Here is a 25,463-nt window from a genome sequence, read left to right as displayed (position 1 = left end):
AGCAGCTCTTTTAGGGGCAGATCTGATGAATTGCTGTGTGTCTCCTAAAAGGTGCTGAGAATCCTGAAATACTATTGACTTCTGTGGAACAGTAAACGGATCTATCTGAAATAGATCATCAATATCCTAGGGCAGGGCACATTTTCGGTGCCTATAGTAATGTTAACTTTTGTAATAATAATGCATTGACATTACATCTTTAGGCCTAAATTGTTATTGTCCAACTTGAAAGGGGGGCTAAATGTAACTTTTGCGTGTTTTGTGAGATGGACTGGTATTCAGGCATGTTTTGCTAGTGTGTACATAAAATCAAAATATCAGCAATCTGGATTACTTCTTTGTCCCTCTGTCAGATATTTACTATCTAATAGAGTTGTTTCAAATACAAATGTTGGCTCTCTGTAAAAACAGTGGTTAAAATGTGTATTGCTCACATTAAAATATAGAATTGTGCAACTGAGATTATGCCCACAGACACATAGAGTATGGCTAAACTCTTTCCCTCTGGCCAAAGTGGGATAATTCAAAAATAAAGGTGGCTCCCTCTATGCCAATGCAGGAGGCTGGATTAGAGGACATCTTAAGGTCTCTTTCAGCCTGTAGAGGTGCGGACTCACCCTTGTGGCGCCTCCTGCTGGTGACTTCTGGGAATTAGCTCGATTCATCTCTGGAGCACCCTCGGCAGGCTGGTGATCCGCCTGTCCTCTGGCCCCCATGTCCCTCCCTGGACCCAGTGCCCTTTTACCTGGGGTGCTGCCCCCTGGCAGTACCCCCTCATTCTTAGGGTCTCCTCTCCCTGGGGAGCCCCACCCACTATTCCCACCTTGCCTCAGTATAAAACTACTGCCAGTCATCATCTAGCCCCATGCCCTGGGGCAGACTGCAGTATCAGCCTACTCATCACTGGCAAGGAGGGTTTGGACCTGCTGCTATGGCCTACCCCTGGTCTTTCCAGGTTGGAGCTCCCCAGCTCCTCTGCCCTTTCCCCAGCCCTGCTCCACTCAGGTACCCTATGTCTAGCTCCCTACAGCCAGGCCCATCTCCCTCTCCTGAACTCCTGGCTCCCAGCCTCTTTATACAGGCCAGCTGTGGCCTGATTGGGGCGTGGCCCAGCTGCAGCCACGTCCCAATCAGCCCAGTTTAGTAGCTCACAGCCACAACCTTCCCCTAGGGCTTTAAGCCCTTCAGGGCAGGAGCAGGGTCAGCATTCTGCTACCGAGAGCGCTCTCTCTGCTTGGGCTGCCCTGCTGGGTGGAGTGCTCCCCCTTCTCTGGCTGCCTTGCTGGCTAGAGCCCCTTCTCCCTTCCTGGGCTGCTGCTGCTGGCTGGAGTGCTCCTTTGCTGGACTGCTGCTACTTGCTGCCACTGCTGCTGGGCAAGGGGTGGGGGGGCCTTGCTGGCCAGCCCCCACTCCTCCACCTCCAGGGGGAGAAGCCAGGACCCCATCACCACCACCACTGCTGCTACCACCTACGTGGGGTCCTTCCTGCCTGGCCACCAGGGTTGCTGGAGAAGGAGCTGCTGCTGCTGCTGGAGCTGTGTTTGCCTGGGGAGCTGCTGGAGCCTGGAGGAAGGTGAGGACTGAGAAGACCACCGGCTGCTGGGGGAGCACACAGGAAGACTCTGGAGACCACTGTGGAGGGGGCCCTCAGGAACTGAGTAACTCTTTGACTGTGCTCTAGTGGTGGGGGTGTAGACTGTGTTTGTGGGGGCACAGGGGGTGTGGCGTGGAGCCTGCCCCCTGGTCCATCTGTGTCCCCCCACCAGCCCCCACCACCACCGATGCCCCCTCCACCACCCCCACAGACTGCTTGCCATCTGCCTCGGTCCCCACCTCGGGGACTCAGCTGCTTGCCTGGCTTGCCACGTCCTATTGCCACCGTTTGGGCCTCCAGCAGCAGCCAGCCACCCATATTGACTTTGCACAAGTGCTCGTGGGTGCACGCACCCCCCCTCCCCTGGACTGACCCCTTCCCCTCTGCAACAGGCCCCCTAGCTTTGCCCCTTGTTGCCTGCCCCATTGCCCCTTGTAGCATTTTTGGCCCCCCCCCCAGCTTCAGTTTGTTTACCTGCCCTGCCCGTCTCCCTTTGCAGCTTTGTTTGTCCTGCCCCAGCCCTGCAGCTAGCCCCTTGGTCCCTCTGCCCCACTCCCAGCCCGGTTGCTCCCCTTCCCTACGGCCCCTTCGTCCTGATCGGCCCCCCCCCTCGTGCGCCCATGCCCCTTTAGTGTGCTTGTGCTTCCCCCCTGTTTGAGTTTGTCCCTCTTGCACTGCACCCGCCAATTGCTGTTGTATCCCTCCCTCCCTCCCCTAGTGCAGCTAGAGGAGCCGGATTTCGATCTTGTGTTGGTGCCTGACCCCCCCCAAGTCCTTGATAGTCCCCTTCTCTGCCCTCTCCCCCATTTTGGCACCCTCCTCCCCTGCCTACAGCCTAGCAGGGAGGAGTGGTTGACCTGCTTTCCCTCCCCTCCCCTTCTCAGGTATTTCCCCTCCCTCCCTACTCACCATGGCGGGAGACGCAGTGGATGGGACTCCTGGGACAACCCCTGTCCCCCCACCCCCGCCTGCTCTCGGCCTCAACCGCTCAAAACCCCCAGTCTCGGCCTCAACCGCCGCTGCCGGACCGCTTACCACCGCTCCCGCTAAAGCGCCGGCAGCGCCGGGGTGACCTCTGCTGCTGCCGCGTCCCTCGCCCCCTCCGATTCTGGGGGATCTCCCCCCGCTGGCCGAAAGGGCCAGGGCAAGAAGAAGGGGAAGGGCCCCGCTCGGAAGACTAAGCCCTCCATGGCAGTGGCTGCCACCGCTGCCGTGACTCCGCCATCGGCCGCGGCGCCCCTCCCCGCTGTTCCCTCCACCAGCTCTGCGGGTGCACCTCCCCCGGCCCCCAGGGCATTGGCCCAAGTGGCAGTGGCCCGCCGGCCTGCCGCTACGTCATCACCCCTGACCGCTGCCTCCGCTACCACCTACCGTGGCCGGGGCCCCTTCCCCACCTTGACCAGGAAACACGGCGTCCGTTGCCTCCTAGTGCCTGCCTTGCCCCACGTGGAGACCTACATGCGGGCATTGGCAAGGGTGGTGGGGCCGGGCCATTGTGGCGCCCTCCAAGATGTATGGCAAGGTGGTCTTCTTCCTTGCCTCGGATGCCGTCGCCCAGGAGGCGGTGGAGAAGGGCCTGGCGGTGGGGGCCGCGTTCGTCCCCCTGGAGCCGCTGGAGGACCTGGGTGTCCGTGTTGTTCTGACATCCGTCCCTCCCTTCCTTCCCAATGCCGCCCTGCTACCCGCCCTCTCGACTCTGGGGAAGCCCATCTCTATAGTGAGCCCTCTCCCCTTGGGCTGCAAGGACCCCGCCCTCGGTCACGTCCTCTCGTTCTGCCGGCAGGTGCAGCTTCAACTGCTGCCGGCGGCGCGTGGCGGAGAGGCGCTTGAGGGGTCCTTCCTGGTCCCCTATCAGGGGGCCCATTACCGGGTCCACTATTCTGCGGGGGAGGCCCGGTGTTATCTCTGCCGGATGACGGGGCATGTCCGGAGGGACTGCCCCTTGGCCCAGCTCGGAGGAGCACCTGGGACCCCCGAGCCCCGGCAGGGTGCCGGCCCCGTCATCATCGTCGCGTCTGGCCGCCCGGTGCCCAGGGCCGCCCCTCCTCCTCCTCAATCCATCACTGCTCCCGCTCGGGCTGCAGGGGTACCTCCCTCGGCATGCCCAGACGAGTGGGAGAGCCCCGCCTGTGCCCTGGCAGGGCCTGTGGAGGAGGGTGTGGCAGGGGTACCGCCGGGCGTGGGAGAGGGCCCTCCCCAGGGGTTATATTCCCTTCCTCCGGCTGTCCCACCAGTGCCCCTCCAAGTCCACGAACCAGCATCCCTGCCCTCCGACCCAACCCCTGTCCACCAGCCCACGGGTGACGCCATGGAGGGCTGGACAGGGTAGGCGGGGCAAGCGGAAGGCTCGGGCTCCGCTCACGCCATCTAATGCGGAAGCCCCCCGTAAGACCAGGAAGGGGGCCACAAACACCGAGCCTTTCGCCATGCCCCTGGGATCAGACCATATGCCAGTCCCAGCTGGGGAAGACGTGGCAGCACTGGAGAGTACCACCGTCCCTCCTCTGCAGTCTCTCCCGGCGGAGGCCCCTGATGAGTCCCCTCCTATTCCCGTGCTGCCTGTGCCCCCTACAACACCCGTGGTGAGCATTACCTTGGGTGCGAGTGGGGACGACCCCGGGGTGGTGGGCGGTGAGCTCCCCTCCCTCTTTGAGGAGATCGAGGCCCTGGGTCTGACCCCATTTACCCTGGGGGAGAACGACCCTCTGTCAGCGGGCCCCGACCTAGCCAACCTCACCCCGGATTCCCCCTCCCTGTGTCCCATCGCCCCGACTGCTGCGTCCACTCCCGCCTCCGGGGGCCCCCTGGACTCTTCTGCCTGCCCGGCCGCGGAGGGCACCCCGCTGACGGCCGCCGAGCCTGTTGAGGCGAGGGCTGGTGCCTCACGGCCGGGAGGCGAGCCACCAGGGGTATCCCTCAGTGGCGCGGGGCAACCGGTTTCCTTCATGGGCGGGGGCCCCACTGAGGGTTCTGCATCCCTCACCTCAGGCTGCCCTGCCAGCGGTTGAGCCTGAACCCGGTGTCCCCGGGGACCCACTCCCTACCCCTCAAACCCCTGCGCCTGGCCGCGAGGAGCCGCCTCCTGACGTTTCAGCTGCTGTGGCCCAGAGTCCCATGTCTGTCCCTCCTCCCGACCCTGCTCCTGACCCCAGCCCTGCCCTCACTCCTGACCCCGTCCCTGTCCCCTCCGCCTCCCACGCTGTTATTGCCGCCCCTGGGGCTGTCTCCTTCCCTTTCCCGGAGGGAGACCCCCAGGGAGCGGCATTTACGTTTCACAGTCCCGACCCCCTCGGGGCTGCACTCTTCCCTCCGCCGCCCCCCATCGAGTCGGGGTCTGAGGCGGAGCGCATGGCGCCGGCCCATCGGGCGCCACGTCGCGGGTCAGCCCCTTGCCTGCCCGTCTCAGTAGGCCCTGGGGCTGTCCCAGAGGCCCCGCCGGTGGATCGCTGGAGGCCAGTGACCCCAACCCTTCCATACGCTGCGAGAGGAGCTGCGGGAGTTCCTGGAAGACATCAGGGGCTCCCGCAACAAGGTAGCGCTTGCTCCCCAGCGCTGGGGAGATTTCCACCAGATCCTCCGGGCCGCGAGGGCCCTCAGGGGGAGGGCAGGAGGACTGGGAAGCAGGGTGGCGCGACTTACCACCGGGTCCACAGCTTCCGTGACTCCTTGCTCACCTTTGCGGTGGGTCACGGTTTGCTGCGCGGCCCAGCGGGGGCCGTGAGCGCCCCTGCTGGCGAGGATTCCCCCCAGCCCTCCTCATGGCACTCGTCACCTTTGCCACCTTGAACACCCGGAGCTGTAGAGTGGGTTTCCGCAGGAGCCAGGTGCTCTCCTTCCTTCGGGAGGGGGGGTACTCTGTGGTTTTCCTGCAGGAGACCCACACGGATCCGGCCGCCGAAGAGAGCTGGCGGCTGGAGTGGGGGGACGGGGTCTACTTCAGCCATCTCACAACCCGTCGAGCTGGAGTGGCTACCCTATTCTCCCCCGACCTACGGCCCGAGGTGCTGAGGGTCGCCGAGACTGTGCCAGGCCGCCTGCTGCACCACCAGGAGGGGCTCGTGGTGAACCTCATGAACGTCTATGCCCCGACATCGGCCCCGGAGCGGCTGCCATTCTATCAGCAGGCATCCGCCATCCTCGGCTCCTTGGATCCTCGTAAGTGCCTGGTCCTGGGCGGGGACTTCAGCATCGTCCTAGAGGAGTGGGACCGCTCGGGGACCGAGCAGAGCCTGGCCGCCGCAGATGTCCTCCGGGAGATCGTCAACCATCACTCCCTGGTGGACGTCTGGCGCGACCACCACCCGGACGATGTCTCCACGTTCACCTATGTCCGGGTGGGGACCCACCGGTCGTGCCACTCCCGGTTGGACCGCATCTACATGTCACGCTTCCACCTTTCACGGGCCCAGTCCTCCAGCGTCCGGCCGGCCCCTTTTTCTGATCACCACCTCGTCACCGTGACGGCCTCTCTCAGTGCGGAGAGGCTGGGGCCGGCCTATTGGCACTTCAACAACAGCTTGCTGGAGGATGCGGGCTTCGTGGCGTCCTTCCGGGAGTTCTGGCTGGCCTGGCGAGGGCAGTGGCGTGCCTTTCCCTCGGCATGGCGCTGGTGGGATGTGGGGAAGGTGCGCGCCCGGCTCTTCTGCCGTGACTACACCCGGGGCGTCAGCCGACGGGGGGATGCGGCGATAGGGCAGGTGGAACGGGAGGTCTTAGAGCTGGAGAGGCATCTAGCCGCCAGCCCCTAGGATCCGTCCATTTGCAGAGCGTGCCGGGAGAGGCGGGAGGAGCTCCGGGTCCTTGAGGACCATCGGGCTCGGGGCGCCTTTGTTTGCTCCCGCATCCGCCTCCTTCGGGAGATGGATCGCGGCTCCCGCTTCTTCTACGCCCTGGAGAAACGGAGGGGGGCCAAGAAGCACATCACCTGCCTTCTGGCGGAGGACAGCACCCCCCTCATGGATCTGGCAGAGATGTGCGAGAGGGCCCGGACCTTCTACGCGCAGCTTTTCTCCATGGGTCCGACCGATACTGCCGCTCGCAGAGTGCTCTGGGACGGGCTCCCGACGCTCAGTGCGGGCGACCGGGACTGGCTAGAGCTGCCTCTCTCTCTGGCCGAGTTCTCGGAAGCCCTCCGTCGCATGCCCACCAACAAGTCTCCGGGCATGGACGGGCTGGCTGTGGAGTTCTACCGCGTGTTCTGGGACGTCCTCGGCCCGGACCTGGCCAGCGTCTGGGCCGAGTCCTTGCAGAGCGGGGCCCTCCCTCTCTCGTGCAGGCGAGCTGTGCTTACCTTATTGCCAAAGAAGGGGGACCTCCGCGGTTTACGGAATTGGCGTCCTGTCTCGCTCCTCAGCACGGACTACAAAATCGTCGCCAAGTCCATCTCGCTGCGGCTGGGGGCCGTGCTGGAGGGTGTGATCCACCCAGATCAGACGTACACTGTCCCGGGCCATAGCATCTTTGATAACCTCTATCTGGTCTGGGATCTCTTGGAGCTTGGGTGCAGGGATGGTCTGTCGTTCGCCCTCTTGTTCCTGGATCAGGAGAAGGCGTTCGACAGGGTGGACCACAGGTATCTCCTGCGCACTCTGCGAGCGTTCGGCTTCGGGTCCCAGTTTGTGGGTTTTCTCCAGGTGCTGTACGCTTCCGCGGAGTGTCTGGTCAGGCACAACTGGACCCTGACAGAGCCGGTCAGCTTCGGGCGGGGAGTGTGGCAGGGGTGCCCCCTCTCGAGCCAGCTATATGCGCTGGCAATCAAGCCCTTCCTCTGTCTCCTCCACCGGAGGTTGACGGGGTTGGTGCTCCAGGAGCTGGAGCTGCGGCTGGTCCTGTCGTCATACGCCGACTATGTGCTCCTCGTGGTCCAGGACCCGGGCGACCTGGCGTGGGTGGAGGCTTGCCAGGCGGTGTACTTGGCGGCCTCCTCTGCCCGGATCAGCTGGGTCAAGAGCTCTGGCCTGGTGGTCGGGGACGGGTGGCAGGCAGGCTCCCTCCCACCCGCGCTTCAGGCCATCCGGTGGAGCACGGGTCCACTGCTCTATCTCGGTGTTTACCTTTCCGCCACGCATCCGTCTCCGCCGGAGAACTGGCAAGGTTTGCAGGGCAGGGTGGTGGAGCCGCTCCGGAAATCGACAGGACTCCTCCGGTGCCTTTCCCTTCGAGGGAGGGCACTGGTGCTCAATCAACTGGTCCTGTCCATGCTCTGGTACCGGCTCAACACCCTGGTCCCGGCCTCGGGCTTCCTGGCTGACCTCCGGAGGGTGGTGCTGGAGTTCTTTTGGCCAGGACTGCACTGGGTCCCTGCAGGGGTACTCCACCTGCCCTTGGAGGAGGGAGGGCAGGGCCTGAAGTGCCTGCGCACTCAGGTCCACGTCTTGCGCCTCCAGGCACTGCAGAGGCTCCTTTATGGTGTGGGTAGTCCGGCGTGGAGAGCACTGGTGCACGCCTTCCTGCGCCGCTTCCGAGGGCTCCGATATGACTGGCAGCTCCTTTATCTCGAACCGAGGGTTCTTCCGCGAGACCTCTCCGGGCTGCCGGTCTTCTACCAGGACCTCCTCCGGACCTGGAAGCTGTTCTCTGCGACCAGGTCCGTGGCGGCCACCGAGGGGGCCGACCTCCTCGCGGAGCCCCTGCTACACAATCCCCAGCTCCGTGTGCAGGTGGCGGAGTCCCCCACGGTGTGCCAGAGGTTGGTCCTGGCTGGAGCTACCAGGGTCGGAGACCTCCTGGACTACGACCGAGGAGGCTGGCTGGATCCCCTGACGCTCGCTCAACGCATGGGGCTCTCCAGACCTTGCACTCCCCGGTGCATACTCCAGGAGGTGGAGGCCGCTTTGCCGCCCGCTGCTCGGGCCTACCTTGACCGGGTCCTGCGGGAGGGCACGCCCCGCCCACCCCCCACTCCAAGCCCTCCGGACCTTTTCATCGGGCCTCTGCCCCATAGGCCCGACCGGCCCCCCCGCCCCTTCTCCGCAAGCCGGCTGCACGACCTGCAGCCTGTCCATTTCCAAACCGCGCCAAGGAAACAGCTCTACACGGAGGTTGGCCGATGGAGACTCTGGTGACTGTGGGGCTTGTTTCCGCTCCATGGTCCGTTCACGAATCTAGGGGGAGTTCCTTTGGGCGGCGTCCGCTGGCTCCCTTGATGCCTTCGAGGAGCAGTGGGTGCTGTCCGGGGTTCTCTGCTTGGTGTCCCTGTCAGGTTCCCTTCTTATGATCCTTTGACCGCACTCCTGTCCCTGTTCTTTTATTAGTTGTCCCCCGTAATCAGTGGGTTCTGTGGTCCTGTGGGTCCTCCCCTTAGGCTGGGGGAGGATCCTTTTAGCAGTGAGCGGGCTTTGCCCGTCCGCTTCCCGGAAACCCAATAGATACGCAGCCTTATGTTTCTACAATTCTGTGATTATTTTACCATGTTCCACTCTACTCTCTGAGGTGGTTCTGTGGGTGTGTGTCTTACCAGAGGTGGGATTTCAAAATCTTCACATCTCCCAAGACTTCTTATTGCCTGGTCTATAGCCAGCTCACCTGGGGATGTGCTTTCGTTAGATCTCACAAGCTCAGCAGAGTTGGGTTTGGTCATCTCTTGGATGCCCTTTTCAATTTGAGAGGTAGTCCCTTCAAGTCAGAGTTCAAGACATCGGTGAGGCAGCATTGAGAAGTCTGAAAAGAAGCACCTGATTTTATGTTTTGTTGCTTATATATGTGATCACCTTTTTGTATATGGTGGAGTGGGTGAACCCAAGAGTAAGAATGCATTCGTTCTGCAGCTGTATTTAGGCAGACAGATGTTGGGTGGTGGGAAAGATATCACTCCAGTCTTCCTACCTTCACCATGGTGCTTAGATAAATTGAAACTAACTATACTAAAATGAGAGGGGAAGAAGGAGTAATTACTGTAAACGAAGTGCTTAATATTAGCATCTGTTTCAGTAAATCTAGGGATGAAGCGATTATTGCCTGTCCTGTTTTAAGGAAATTACTTTTGAAATGTGAATCAACACCTTACGAAGTCAGATCTTGTCACACATCTTTTGTATTATACTTAGGATTGGCAGAATTAGATGATTATTTTTTATAATGTTTATAGATAATATTGATATTTATTTTAAAACTTTTTTCCTATTTTTTTATTTAAATTTTCGCAGTTATGGGAAATTATGGAGGGGATCAGACAATAATTATTTAATGACAGTCAACAGCTTTATAGCCATCAAAACTCAAATTGCCAATATCACATATCCAAATATACAAAGTTAGTATCCTTAAATCAAAGTATAATAGATTCTCAAGCTACATTTTTCTTACTTTGCCTATCAGTAGATTTAAATATTCTCCATGCAGTTTGCAGGCATTTCACCCTTGTGACTGTTCCTTTTAATGTTTGTTTAACTAGCTTCCTCATTTTTGTGCAGCTCTCCTTTTTAAGTTAAATGCTACTGTGGTGGGCTTCTTTGGCATTTGTCCCCATACAGAGGTGTTAAATTTAATTATATGATGGTTGCTGTTACCAAGGGATTCAGCTATATTGATATCCTGGACCAAATCCCGTGCTCCACTTAGGACTGACTCAAGAATTGCTCTCCTCTTGTGGGTTCCAGGACAAGCTGCTCCAAGAAGCAGTCATTTATGGTGTCAAGAAATTTTATCTCTTCATCCTGTCCTGAGGTGACATGTACCCAGTCAACATAGGGATAGTTGAAATCCCCATTATTATTGCATTTTCTCTCTTTGCAGCCTCTCTATTCTACCTGAGTATTTCACAGTCACTGTCACCATCTTGGTAGGTGGTCCTTAGTACGTTCCTACTGCTGTAGTGTTATTGTTCAAGCATGGAATTTCTATCCATAGAGATTCTATGGCACAGTTTGATTTGAGATTTTTATTTCATTTGACTCTATGCTTTCTTTGACATATAGTGGCACTCCCCCATCAGTGCAACCTATATATATAGATATATGTATTGTACCCTGGTATTACCCATCCCATTGGTTATCCTCATTCCCCCAAGTTTCTGTGAAGTCTGTTATATCAAAATCCTCATTTAATGACAGGCACTGTAGTTCATCCATTAGTATTTAGACTTGTACGTTTTGTCAATGTTCAGTTGCTTTCCTTCATGTAAAAGTATCTCATTTAAATATGACTGTCCATCTCTAGCTCCTAGCTCTACTTTACCAACTTCTTTCGTATCCTCTTGTGAGAATACAGAGTTCCCCCTTTAATAAATTAATCGCTAAGAGATGTGTCTGCCTGCACTGTGTGTTCATCTGCACCTGTCAAGTTTCCCTTAGTTCTTAGTTTTAAAAAAATCTCTGCAACCTTTTAAAGAAAGACATAGAGATAATAAATGCATGATCATGCTTTTAAGTTCTTCAGATACTTTAAACAAAGGCATCCAGATTATGGGAGATTGGATTGTGTTCAAGTTAAAAATCTTCATATCATTAAATGCAAAAAGTAAAAATAAAAGTGTTGCCAAAATTATCGACCACTTGCTTATTTTTTGTAACAGTCTTAGGATATGTCTATACTGCAATCACAAGGTGTATAGACATACTGAGCTAGCTTAAGTACCAGAATGATTGCACCGAACCATTGGGGCAGGAAGGGAGATTTTCCTGGCTGGCCGAATGAAGGAACAGTGCTTTATGGCTGGGAGGAGCTGAAGAGGAGAGGTCAAACTACTGCAAAAGGAGAGAAGGGGACAGCATGATGACACTGATGCATCCCCTGAGAACCGAACGGGCGGGAGGGTTTAAAAGGGGCAGCTCTATGCATGAAGCCCCCTTCTACTCAGAGCAGGCTGAGGCAGCTCAGGTACCAGAACAGTGAAGCTATGGCAGCTTGGGCTCCAGTGTGCACTAGACTTGCGAGTGATTCCTGGACAGGCTTGTACAGCCACACTGAAGTGCACATTGCTGCAGCTTCCATGCTCCAGGACTTGAGCTAGCTAAATGAAAGTGAGCCTGGGTATGTTTATTTGAACTGTAATCACACCCTGTGACTGCAATATAGCCATCTGCTTAGATTGTAACTCCTAAAACTGAGAACAAATATTTAAACACGTAGTTATTTGAATGCATGATAATGCTAGGAATACCCATAGTATGTTTATAAGTTGCCATACACTGCCTTACTGATCCCTCTACCATAAAACATTTTCTTTAGGAAAAAGCCAAGATATGTATATCTGATACAGAACTTCTAAACGATACAAATATCCTCTTTCCTGCTGTTTTGCTGCCTGCTTTTTCTAGTGCTGTTGTTGTCATTGAGAGGTTATGACAACATGAGACATATTGTATTTATAAACATCATGTGTTTCCTTGATATGACTTGCAGTGTCTGCCAAACAGAACACATGAAAGAAACATTTCTCATTAGCTCAGCATTAGTTTTGGTTATACTGATTTCCGGGACAGGAAAAATGCCTTTCTTGCTCAGACTTAACTTTCGGACAGCGGAAGCAAAGCCTGTGAATATCCATGAAATCTCGAACAGGGAGGCTGCTGCTGTTTTAGTCCACATGTTTTGTCTAAGAGCGTCTTCTAGCAAAATAAGTTTAGTTTTAAGATAATGTAAAGACAAGCTTAGCTGAAAGTACTTTTGTGTTCTAATACCTGCCAGATTCTTCTAGAAAAGGAGTTCACCAAAAGATGTAAGGTAAGATGCCTATTTGTAGTGAATATGGAATTCCTTTTTCTTTTTGGCTAAAGGATATATTTAGATTAACTGAGGATTTAAACCAGAGATCAAAACTAGTTTTTTTTTAAATCTTCCAGAAAAAGAAATGTTTTATTCAAAACTAGTCCTTATGTCTAGTTTAATATCTGTGTATTGAAAGTAATAATTTGTTTATTTTCTAACTTGTCATTTGAAATCTGGTTGAGAGTTCAATATAATATATAAATATAGTATCTGATGCTCTGAAATTGTTTCTGTGACATGAGTTTTACTATTTTTAATGAATGACCTATTACTAAGCTGCCAATTATTTATACTGCTGTAGGGAAGAAGACATTGAGAGGTAGCTGTATCTAATCAAACTGTTATGAAATATAATAAATGTACCCGTGCTCTTTCATTCATGTGTCTGACATATACTATAAAAATTACCCCATAAGTGATCTAGATTATTGAGAAGGTTAAGAATTAGTTCGTTTTTGTTTTTTGCTAAGAATAAAACAAAATATAAATCTCAAGTATCGCACATAAAATGGTCTGTTTAAATCTACAGATCCTGAGCTATGTTTGGATGGAGATCTCATTGTGGAGCTTTAAATAATTAAGTGGTAATGTGCTATTGTTAAATTATATTTATTTTGAAAAAATGTCATTCATGTTTTATGTAATTATATAGATTCTGTAATATACCAACAATCTAAAAGTAGCATTTTAAAAAGTTGCCAAAGAATAAAATGGGTCTGTTAAAACGAAGTTCTGCTTACTTATTTTCAAGTTAAATGATATCAAACTTGATCTGAATAAAAGTATTTCAACCAACATCAACTAATCTAGGAATATGAGTATCCCTCACCCACTCTGCAAATACCAGGAATCTACCAGTTATATATTGCTCTCTTTTTAGATTAAGATATCACAAGCCTGTCATCTGGAATCCCCAATAACTTTTTCTGTGAAGAAATAGATCCAGGCTCCCACCATGATACGCTTACTTTAATAGTGATTTTATTTCCTTTTAACAGCCTCTCTCTCTGTTTGAGGATTGCAAGCAGCTTGCTCTGGAGCATGTCAGTACACCTCTTGCGTCATCCAGATAGAATTATTTAAGAGCAACTCAAATTTTCTGTTGGCCTGTGACTGAGTCTGGAGGCCAAGTGTCTAACACAAAGCTCAGTTGTAAGATTGGTCTTCTTGGGCAAAAGTCCCATTGGCTTCAATGGGAGTTTTCCCTGAATAAGGATATGAGAATTGGGTTTGGGTCCATTTTTATTGTTTATTATTGCTTTTATTCTTAATCCACATACTTTTACAGAAGGTTTCCTGGTTCCTATTCCTTGGATGTTTTACTCTTTTTCACAGCCCTTGCTTTTGGCAAATCTAGTTGCAGTAGTGTGGCTATTTACCTCCATTTCCTAAGTATTTGACGGAGTCAAACATTGCTAGAACTCGCTAATGCAATGACATACTATAAGAATACTCACGGCTGTGTCCGCCATTGTCAGAAACCAGTCCTCCCTTGTAAATAAGGAAGCTTATGAGAATTCAGAAGACCCCGTAAGCTCTGGGATAGGAAATCCAAAGATGGCTCTCAGTCTTCCATACAGCTTTGCACATCTGCTCTTACTTCAACAGAGATTAAAAATCACCTTGCTGAGGTTAATTTAGTCTATTGTGATCTCTGTGACACCAGCCTGGTTGGAAGGAACAGTTCTTCTTTCTTTAAGCCTGACATTGCTTTATTTACTCAGGACTTTACTTTAGCCTTCCCTAACATTCTTCCGTATTACATTATCCGGAAGTACAACTCTTTGTATCGGATCGGAGTTCCTTGCTCACAGCTGAGTCTTCACTTCTTTGTACAACCAGCTGCTTTCCTCTAGGCAAATATAGCAGCCAAAGGGCCAGATTCCATAAGAGAGATAAAGCCTACTTTGTCTTCATCCTCTTTTTTCTATAGAAGCAGAAAAGAGATCCAACTCTTGATCTTTTTGGAGAATCCACCCACACAGCTGTGGTCTTTGATTACATGGTGTCAGTTCTAATCTGGAGTCAAGAAAACTGATCGGACTCCTGAAAATATGAGCAGTACGAACATCCCTTCTTGGATACACATAAAATCTGGGGTATGATAATCTGAGTTGGCATAAACAAGACAGGTGCAAAAATCAGTAGGGAAAAGGGCACTGTGAGAAGTATATAGTATTGGAATCGTATCTCGTTCTTTAATGTACAGAAACCTATCTTTAGGCTTTAGGGCAAGTTGAACATGCAAATTAAGTGGCTGAATAGGCCAAAAGGTTTGTTGGATAAAGCCCTAAGACCCCCCACATTTCATTATATTACTTGTCTGTCCTGGTTCGCTGATTGCTAGATTGTCTTTGCATTTGTCAAATGTTCAACAGAAGGAAGTAAAGTTGAAAGAAAATAAATGTTCACATAACCGAACAATTACTCTTGAGACCGTGCTAGCAATTATGTTAATGTGGTAAAAAAGGTGTTAATGCGCTGGCCTCCTCTGTAGCAGTGGAAGATTCAGCCCACAAGAAAGCAAACCAGTTCTGCAGCAGATTCACAGTGGCATGTGCCACAAAGCCCAGCTGCATGGGAGCTCCCTATGCACTGTTGTGTGGGATGAGGAAAGGGGCTAGTGGATCCATTGTTATACTCATCCACTGACCTTTCCTTCCTACAGATGAGGACTGAAGATAGTGCTGGGTGCAGAACTTGTGACATAATGTTTTCCTTCTTATCTGATGTGTTCTTATTTAGTGGTAACAGTGGGTTACAGGTGTAAATATGCGTAGGATTTAAGCGACAAACTATATTGTATCCTATATGTATTGTAACCTAACCTATTCCATATTCCTGTAATAGAAAACATGTTTTGACTCAGTCATTTGATAATTCCAGATGAGACTAAAGGTTATGTTTTTCTTTATTATTGTTTAATCATAGGAAGTTGTTCCATTCTATTTGGCTTTGGCACAGTAGGAAAAGCTACAAATATGGAACAAAAATAAAAGCTGAATAGTAGATCAGATAGTCAAGAAGCCATGCATTGATTTTGATTTATGAGATCACTTACTCACCGGACTTCTTTTTTTAAAGAGTAGAAATTTGATATACAGCATATTTAAACCAAATAAGAATGCTGATCTGTACCAAGCTATATATGCTTGAAACTATTCCTTTTTTGGAAAAAAAAAAAAGGATGAATCCATCAGTTCAGCAGTGCCCCAAGGAAGTGCTGGAATGGAGACTGGTTTTAAGGATTTGGCTTTCAAGGTTGATGGCGACTGCATACGTTATCTTGACAATGCATTTGATCTCTTAAGGGGAAAGGGAAGGAAATGCTTGTTACATCTGCACAAAGCAGGCAACTTTTGTTTATGTACTTAAAATCCTATCTAAAAGCAGCAGTACAAAAGTAAACCAACCAAACAAACAAAGCTGAGTGTAACACTAATTCCCAGCCATTTCAAGGGCTCATACCTTAATTCTTCAAAAATCAGTATAGCTTTTACATATTCATTCCAAAGAGCAGAATAGCTTTTGGTTAGGGTGGGTCATAGCATGCTGCTGAGTTAAATGTGGATATTGGCAAACCAATGATATAATTATGTAAAACCAGCCTTTTTAGAACAGAAATGTGTTGTTTCAATGTGTTTTGTATTTTTTTCATTCACAATGATACTCTGACATATCTTGGCTGAAATGCACTCGCTATCATCCAAACTATTTTGTCTGGAAAGTGCACTAAGGAGGAAAATGAGAGCTTTGTTAACTGTATTCTGTTAAATTTGGTAGTTTAAAATAGGGTGACCAGATAGCATGTGTGAAAAATCGGGATGGCATGGGGGGGTAATTGGCCCCTATATAAGAAAAGGCCCCAAATATTGAGACTATCCCTATAAAATTGGGATGTCTGGTCACCCTAGTTTAAAATGAGGGGTTTTTTTCTTTTTACTTTCACATTCTGTTTATTTGTGAAAAAGGAAAACAGCTCCATGAAACATGCTCATAAATACTCAGAAATGAACTCAAGCTAAACTGGCTCATCTGGATGTTTGCTTGTGTGATCGGGGTAGAAAGCTTGTGCGGCAGAGTTAAGGTTGGTGGTGAAAGAGAAAACCCCCACACAGGCAGGCTTTGATTTCTGGCGTGCTTGTATGTGGTTATGTTGATGCAGAACGTTCTGGATCTCACACATGCATCAGTGTCTTTGGAACATGGTGTTCCATCTGTCTTAAGCATGGCTGGGCCCAAAGCTCCTACTGGAGTGTCTTAGATGCATGCTAAAAGTGACAGAAGAATTCATCCTCATTCCTCTCTCCTACTTTAAATAGTACTCCACAAGCATACCAAGGAAGCTATTTCATTGAAAACTAATCTACATTAACTGACAGCTAAGGATGTGCAAATGGGTTCAGGGAAAATATGAACAGCCTAGTGCAAATTTAGAGCCCTCATTTCTACCTGAATCTGGACCAATATATCTTCCAAGCTGAACTCAATTTCATTGAAAACTAATCTACATTAACTGACAGCTAAGATGTGCAAATGGGTTCAGGGAAAATATGAACAGCCTAGTGCAAATTTAGAGCCCTCATTTCTACCTGAATCTGGACCAATATATCTTCCAAGCTGAACTCAATTTAGGTAAGAAATTTAATGTATTAGCATCATTATTATTGTTATGCATTGCTTTAAATGCTCCTGCAACCCAGCTGCATTTCCCTCATCAGTAGATTGGATTCCTGTTTTACCCTGAGGAAACAATTGTATTCCCAGGAGTCCGGTCTACAGGAGAGGGAGAGACAGTTGAGTGGGACGATGGACAAGGACAAGCTGCCACAGATGCCCTTGGGACAGCGATAATATGTATGTGTGGTCTCGAATTGGATTGTATTTTGAGAGTGTCATGGGACACAACCATTTGTGCAAAAGATGAGGATTTGCCACTCCTCACACACACAAAGGACTTGTTAGAGCTTATCCGGCCATCGTATAACCTTGGAACCTTTTGAAGTTCTCCATGAATAATCAGAGTTGGATTAACAGTTGCATATTCACATAACCACAAGTGCTTGTACACATGTTGGAACATCTGTTTCAGCATTTCCAGTTGGGAACCATTCCCACTGCACCCAGATGTAAAGTAATGTAAAGTCTCTGGGCTACTGCACTGAAATGCAACTTGTAGAACATCACTGTTCTCTGTCGTTTTGCGAGAGAAGCATGTCACTTTCCCCCTTAAGCTTGCTGACTAATAGAACTGGACAAGCTCGTTATACCTAGTATGGAGGCCATTTGTAGCTTTGAAAGTGCAACTCCAACACTGTTGTTCTGATTTACAGAAGTATGAAGGGACAGAGAAGGGCTAGAGCATTGCTCAAGCTGCAGCAGGGAGTGTTTGTGTGTCCCTGCTCCCCACACCCTCACTCTCTCAGGCCAGGAAGAGCCTGAGGCATTTGCCCATCTGCGCCACTCCCAGCTGTAACTGGCCTAAAATGCATTTCTCTTCCCCCCAGTGGGTTAAACACACTGATTTAAATTGGACACACTTTCTCTCCTCCTCTCCTTCCACCTTCCCATTATTTTCTGCTGGATAGGTGCAATATAATTCATTGTGATTGCAGTCAATAAACCAAAATTTCCTAGCTCTCAGGAACATTTCTGTGCATTCTTGCTTCTCCCCTTCTTCAGTTTCTCCATTCTAGCATTCCATTTTGTCATTGTAACCTTCTGACTTTGTTCCCCCCCCCCCCACAGAATCTCTCTCTCTCTCATACTTTGTTCTCTTCTCTTCCTGTGACTCTTACCCTTTCTGTCTCCAAGGCCTAATCTTATTTTTGTACCTCTGTCCTTACAATCTGTTAACCCTTTCCTGATTCATCCGTTAGACTCTCTTTACCCCCAGATTCTCTCTTTCTCTTTCTGTCTCTCACCTCCAGTCTCTCACACAGACTACCTAAAATGTTTCTTTCTCTTTTCCTTCCATAGTCTCCCAGCCTCACTCCCCTACTTCCCACCCCCACACTGGCTTTCCTTTCACTCTTCCTTCCCTGCTATCATGGTTTATAGATTATTTAAATGTTACTTTGCACCCCATGGCTGCTGCTTTAGCTTTCCAATAACCATATGTGACATTTCCCTCCTGCTTTAATTACTAACCCTGCAGTAAAAATTGCATTTACTGAAACAGTTGTTTCTCCTTAAAGATGGAAATGATACTGATATTGTAACAATCAGAACTTTCTCAGTTTATTTACAGTGTTGGGAGTTTTGGCAAGTCCAACACAAGCAGACATGGGTAAAAGATCAAAGGAGTAGCTGTGTTAGTCTAGATCTGTAAAAAGCAACAAAGAGTCCTGTGGCACCTTAAAGACTAACAGCTATATTGGAGCATAAGCTTTCATGGGGGAATACCCACTTCGTCAGGAGATGCGTCAGCTTATGCTCCAATACATCTGTTAGTCTTTAAGGTGCCACAGAACTCTTCATTACTTTTTATGGGTAAAAGAGAAGACAGAAGAAGGGAAACAGGAAAATAGGTGTTTCTTTTCTGGTTTGCTGGTGTCAGGGTGATGATGGTTGTCAGCTACAGAAGAGAGGTATAGTTCTTTACTTGGCCAAGCAGAGACCTTAGGCCAGGTTGAAAGTCCGGCTAGTGGACATTTATTCCCTCTCTCGGGTTGTGTCTACACTTAACAGTGGTATGTACAGTACATGCACTGCATGGGTATAAATAGCATTGTAAATGGTGAGGCACTGTTGTGGGGAGTAAAGACACACCAGAACCTTAGGAAATATACTTTTCATAGCTCTCTACATGCCCAAGCAATACCTCCTCTATCTACACTGCTGTTTTTATCAGCATAATGTTCTGCTGCCTCTCTGCTGCCAGAGCCTTTCACCACTGCCGTGTGAAGCGCTGGCAGCAGAGAAGGGCTTTGGTGAGGGGAGGCAGCAGAGAAAGGCTGCCCCCCACCCGAGATTTTCGCTGCCATTTGTAGCTACACAGCACAGTCTGGGTACAGCCTGCTTTTCACTGTGGCGTGTGGGCATGTTCCCTACATGCTGCTGCCAGAGTAGACAAGGCTTCTGTGTCTGGAACCAGTGGGCTGGCATCAAATGAGAAGGCAGCGATCAAATCCAGGACTGGCTGTGGTATGCTGAGAAAATCCCAAAAGCACCATGGGCTGAGGTGTAGTAGGCGTGATACCAGTTTACTCCCATGACTCGGAAGAATAAGGAAACACTTGAAAAGGACAGACACAGAGCAAACAGACAAAAAGCAAAGCAGACCCAAGCTCTAGGTTTTACACTTCTCAGTCCATGGAAAACTACCAGGCTCTTCACCACTGGCCTTCCAGAGCTTTCCAGTAGCTCCTGTAACCCAAACAAACTTAACTTGAAAACAAGAAAATATTGAGCAATTTCAAAACATGCCAGTTTTAGCAGTCCTAGGTCACATCAACAAAAGTTCAATTCTCCAAGAGGGTTCTCCAAGGATCCAGCAGGCATTGGGTGCTTTCTACTGCAACCCCAGGTAAATGGATTAAAACATTTCCCTATAGTTGTAAGGTAAGGGTTCATAGGCCTTAAACTTGTTAGTCTCTTTCCTATAGGTAGGTTAGGTCATTTAGTCCCATTGTCACCTCTTTAAGTGTTATGTTCTCCTTCCTCTTCACCCCTCTCCTGCAACCTCTAAGCTCCAGGATATGCCAGCCAGAGGAGCCCCTCCCTGCCCCCGGCATGTTGCTGCTGACCTTCCTCTTCCCTTATTGCCTTGCTGTGTCTCCCAGGGCTGGCTAGAATATGATGGGATCAAGGCCTTGTCTAGGAAAGAGGGAGGAAGCATGGGATTCCAAAAATGAGGTGGGATAGCTAATGAGGAAGGCAGAAAAGCTGCAAGTATCCCATTCTGGTTATATCATCTCGGTTCGAGTCTTGGGGCAGAGGGAAAAGACAATGGAAAACAAGGTGAAAATGGAGCAGAGAGTAGATTGAGTGAGAACCCTATATATAGAGATGTAACAGGTAGGGAAGAGAAAAATGCCAATGAAATCAGCACAATTGTAGATGTGTATAGTTTAGCATAGCCACCGGTGCCAGATTAGCTTTTTTTGGCAGGGTGGGGGTAGCTTTATATATATATATATGTGTGTGTGTGTGAGTGTGTGTACCAATGACTTCCTTTTAGCTAGAAAAACATGTTTATTTGTATTGAATCACCTCTGGGAGAAAACATGAGGTTTAAATTGCAGGGGAGTGGGAGGATTGCAGCTTGAAATAATAGCCGAGCCCATAGTCTCTGGCTCATGCAGCTTGTTATATTAACCCTAATTTTGTGACCCCAGAAATAATTGGAGAGGCTTGCAGAATCTTCATCCCCCACAAGATTCACCCACCTCGACTTGCCTGTAGTTAATTTCTTTTAAATGTTTAATCATGTGAAATTCTTGATTCTGCTGAAATGTTACCACCACCAAATGGCTGACCACGCAATTTAATCTACAATATTAAAACATTTTAAAAATATATTCTGCAAAAAAATGATGCTGGCTTGGTGTTCAGGTGCCTGGGTTCAGTGCAGGGAACTGCCTGAAGCCCCGCCCCCCCGAGCTCCACACTGCCGAAGCCCCCCGCGAGCACTGCATCGCGTCACCCAAGCCCCCGCCTACCCGAGCGCCCTGCCGCCCAAGCCCCCGCCCCTCCCAAGCGCTGCACTGCCAAACCTCCCTGCCCCCTCGAGCACCACCTGGCAGAAACAAAAACAAACAAACAAAACCCTCCAGCGCTGCCCCGTTGAACCAAAAAAAAAAAACTTGAGCGCCGCCCTGCCCCGCCCCAAGGTGCCGCCCCAAGCATGTGCTTGGTTGACTGATGCCTGGAGCCAGCCCTGGTTCAGTGGGTTCAGACACAGCTTGCCTAATGTTGTCAGAGCCATCTCTTCTACAGGAGTCCTTCTATGCCAGTACTGAAGCACAAGTACTATAGAGCTCTTTATGTTGGTTCACACTAGTTGATAGTTAAGTGATTTTTGAAAAGAAATGGGACGTTTGGAATGAATATTAAGTGATGGAAGTTTACAGCACCTGTGTTTACCACGGGACATACTCTGCTTTAGCAAGTGCCTTAGGAATCTGTGAAGACCTTGTTAAGAGGTAATATAAGTCAGAAAGTACGCTAAGAGCGCAGACGCTAACTCATCTGTGAATGTCACAACTCTAAGCCTCCTTATGCTGCTACAACTATTCTCTTACCTCCCCGTCCATCTGGACCTGCCATCAGAACTCAAATAAGAATTCTGATGGGTCCATTTTTCGATCTTTTTGGAGATGCCACAGAAATCTAAGTGGCTATAAATATAGATGTTTAGCTGGAGGGCTGCTTTAGAAAATGTGAGACTATTTTTAAAGTTTGTTCCAAATTTTTGGGTTTTGTGGGACTGTATTAGTTAGTCATGTTCAAGCAAAACTCCCATTGACTCCATACTCTGGCAAAGTTTGTCCTGGAGTGCAGGTTCAGGCCCTAAATTAGTAATAAACAGTCTAGTGCATAAGTCAGCTTGTCTGCGTTTTTTCAAGAAGACAGTTATTTATAAAAGACAGTTATTTATAAGAGACTAGCTACTTAACTATTTCCAGCTATAAAAATATTAAAAAAAAGAAAAGGAATAATTGTCAGAATGGTCAGATGATAACATCCTCGTGTCACACATATGCATTGAAATAGATTTAAAAAAAAAAAATCTTGTCCAACCTTTATAAATGGTATTTTCCCCCTTGGGTCTGTAACATTTTTCAACTAATAAAAATAAAGAGAAATTAATGGGAAGGGAAAATATTTGCAAAACTCCATGAGACTAATCAAGTTATTAGTGTTTTAGAGGAAATTAGGGAGAATGGTGTAGTTAAGTGCCCAGTGGTGACTTCATCCTTTCACTAACATGGATTTTAGAGCAATAAATAGCCCAGAATTTTGTGCCTGATCCTGATGAAGCCTGGTGCTCGGTACCTCTCAGGATCATGCCCTTTTTTGTACTGTGTGTCAAGCTGAAAAAGAAACCTCATACGGAATATTATAAACAAGTAAATAGCTTCCAAGTAAAAGCAGAATAAGGCAAGGCAAGATAGACAAGCCTTGAGGGGCTCTGATAAAGTAATTAAAATGGAGAGTGATGCTTGAGTGGTTTGTATGTATTCTAAGAACCCAGAGATTGAATTGCAGTCTTGGTAATGACATGTCCATGCATTATTTATAAATTTGGGCTATGACATATTTTCAAATTAAAAGAGGCTTCGTTCCTTAAGTAATAAAAGCCTTCCTGTGCATCAGACATACTTGAAGCTTATTGTATATTGTGTCTGATGCGCAAGAACCCAGTCAGAGTATAGCTGGTGTTCTGGGGTATACTATTATGCTAGAGTCCAGTTATGGAAAATGAAGCTGGGAGTGGACAAGAGGGAATGGATCACTCAATGATTGCCCCTTCTGTTTATTCCCTCTGAAGCACCTGGCATTAGTGCCTGTCGGAAGACAAGATACCGGGCTAGGTGGACCGTTGGTGTGACCCAATATGGCTGTTCTTATGTACATCCTACCAGTTTGTAAGTCATTGCAGATCAACTACAGTAAGAGATAGTGACCCCCCCCCCCATATACTCCATATTATAACAATATTAATGGGATTTCTCACAGCAGAGTTGTTAAACTTTTTTTAAAAGGGCTATTTGTAGAACATACACTACACTTGTTAGGAAGCACCTGTGTTATCAGTATGTTTAAACAATTTGTCTGGTTTCCACTTTTGGTGTTTCTGGGGTCCAGTTGGTCAGCAGTTCTGACTTTAGTTATAACTAAATTAAGCATCCAAATCACTATTTAAGAAAAGTGAGTGCTTGATGGGCTAGCTAAAGCTGCCAGATGTAAACCAGATGCCTCAATAGTAGAGAATGTTTTGCTTCCTATAGACACAAGAAACAACAAACCCAGACTGATTAAATTCAAAATACAAATAAATTGATTTAATGGTCTTTTTATGCCATGATGTTCCATTAATATATTTCTAGTCCAAATATTTAATCAAGCTATTGTTTTTAAAAAATATGAATATATTGTGTGAAAATACTGTGAAATTCTAGTCAAGACCAGTGGTGATGTTTTGTACATTTAAAAAAAGAAAATGATGCTTGTGTCACAACATGCCAAAGCTGTCTGTAATGTGAAAGAGTTCTTCCATCTGCTTATTGAAACAGAAATGATATCTATTGATTAGTGCATGAGACTGAGAGTCCAAAATCCTGGACTCTGTTCCTAGATTTACGACTGACCTTAGTCAAGTCACTTGACCACCTTGTGCCTCAGTTTGCCCATTTGTGAAACAATTGTAATAATGCCTTTTCTCACTGAAGTGTTGTGAAGCTAAATTAATTTTTGTAAAGTGCTTTGGGGAAAATGGAATAGAAAAGTATTATTCCAATCACATCCCATCACGGAAGACACCCCCCCACACACACACACAGAGTCATCAGAACAGTCATTCTGAGTCACACCAAAGGTCCATGTAGTTCAGTATCATGTTTTCTGACAGTGGCCAATGCCATCTGCTTCAGAGAGAATGAACAGAACAGGCAATCTTCGAGTGATCCATCTCATCATCCACTCCCATTTTCTTGCAGACTTTGGCTAGGGACATACAGAGCATGGTGTTGTATCCCTGCCCATCCTGGCTAATAGCCGTTGGTGGACCTATCCTCCATGAACTTATCTAAATCTTTTTTAAACTATATTATAGTTTTGACCTTCACAACATCCCCTGACAACTAGATCCACAGGGTGACTGTGTGTTGTGTGAAGAAATACTTCCTTTTGTTTGCTTTAAGCCTCTGCCTGTTAATTTCATTGTGTGACCCCCTTGTGTTATGTGAAAGAGTAAATAACACTGGTCTACAATTTTTGAGAAGTCGTCTGCTTCAGAGATAAAATGTGATATTTATTATGTATTTTGATGTGCTGAATTCAAATATGACAATTAAAACAACTGATTGGCTACTGTTTCTAAGATATTTAAGTTTTTACATTTTATGTCTATGTATATTTTGTAGATAGCAGAGTTTTAATCATAAATTGTAAACCTAGGTCTTTTCATGTGTTTATGGTTGCTTTACATGATAATATTTCACCTGTCCTGTTTATGTAACACTTTAAAAATCAGCAAAAGGGTTATATAAATAAAATTTATTATGAAACAAAAGGCAAAAAACTATTATGTCCATAGTTTAGTCCTATTCAGTGTCTACTCGGTGCTTCTTGGCTTGTCTCTTGTATTCATTAAATGGAGCATCTCTTGTCACTGTCCAGCAATAGTCTGCAAGCATTGCTGGGCTCCATTTGCCCTGATAGCCTGCCAGGAGATTCCACTGCTGTAGTCTGGAGCCCAACAGCTCTGCCTTACTCTTGGGTAGTTCCAAATCCCTGACAAGGTCATTCAGTTCACCTTGTGTTATGAGGTATAGTTCAGAGGAGGAGGATGGGAGAAAATGTGGGTCCTGTGACATTGATGGTTCAGGACCAGACATTTCATCCTCTTCCTCTTCCTCGTCTGACTCAAGTGAGAATGATTCTGGTGCATCAGGAACCGGCAGTCCTTCTCCGTGGGGTACTGGGCATATAGCTGATGGAATGTTTGGATAATGCACAGTCCACTTTTTCTTCTTTGACACACCTTTCCCAACTGGAGGCACCATGCAGAAGTAACAATGGCTGGTATGATCTGTTGGCTCTCTCCAAATCATTGGCACTGCAAAAGGCATAGATTTCCTTTTCCTGTTCAACCACTGGTGAAGATTTGTTGCACAAGTGTTGCAGCATATGTGTGGGGCCCACCTCTTGTCCTGATCTCCAATTTTGCAGCCGAAAGAAAGGTGATAGGCTTTCTTAACCATAGTGGTTCTACTGAGCTTTTGTGATGCAAAAGTCACTTCACCACAAACATAGCAGAAGTTATCTGCACTGTTCACACAAGTATGAGGCATCTCTGCTCACTTTGGCTAAACAGAAATGTGTCCCTTTGCAAAATCAAACACTGACAAATAAGAGAGCAGGACACTGTATGATTTCTAGAGCTGATATAGGGCAATTTGTTCAGCAGAGTGATGTAAGCTTCGTTATGATTGCA

General features: G+C 48.4%; 1 protein-coding gene across 14 annotated transcripts in view; it reads left to right on the top strand.

Moving 5' to 3' along the window:
• KIAA1217 (KIAA1217 ortholog) overlaps positions 1-25,463 on the top strand; it is a 531,277-nt gene that overhangs the window by 419,359 nt on the left and 86,455 nt on the right. Inside the window, exon 1 of one of the 14 annotated variants that reach the window (XM_050938993.1) lies at positions 11,974-12,251. The exons of 12 other annotated variants lie outside the window; for them this stretch is intronic. The gene's annotated coding sequence lies outside the window, so the exon portion shown is untranslated. Of the gene's footprint in view, positions 1-11,973; positions 12,257-25,463 lie in introns of those variants that run through there. One more of the 14 variants, XM_050938992.1, reaches the window with a different exon arrangement.

Source organism: Gopherus flavomarginatus, chromosome 2, assembly GCF_025201925.1.
Source record: "Gopherus flavomarginatus isolate rGopFla2 chromosome 2, rGopFla2.mat.asm, whole genome shotgun sequence".
NCBI lineage: Eukaryota > Metazoa > Chordata > Testudines > Testudinidae > Gopherus > Gopherus flavomarginatus.
Note: the sequence above shows the minus strand (reverse complement) of the source record. Positions and strands in the feature narration are given on the sequence as shown.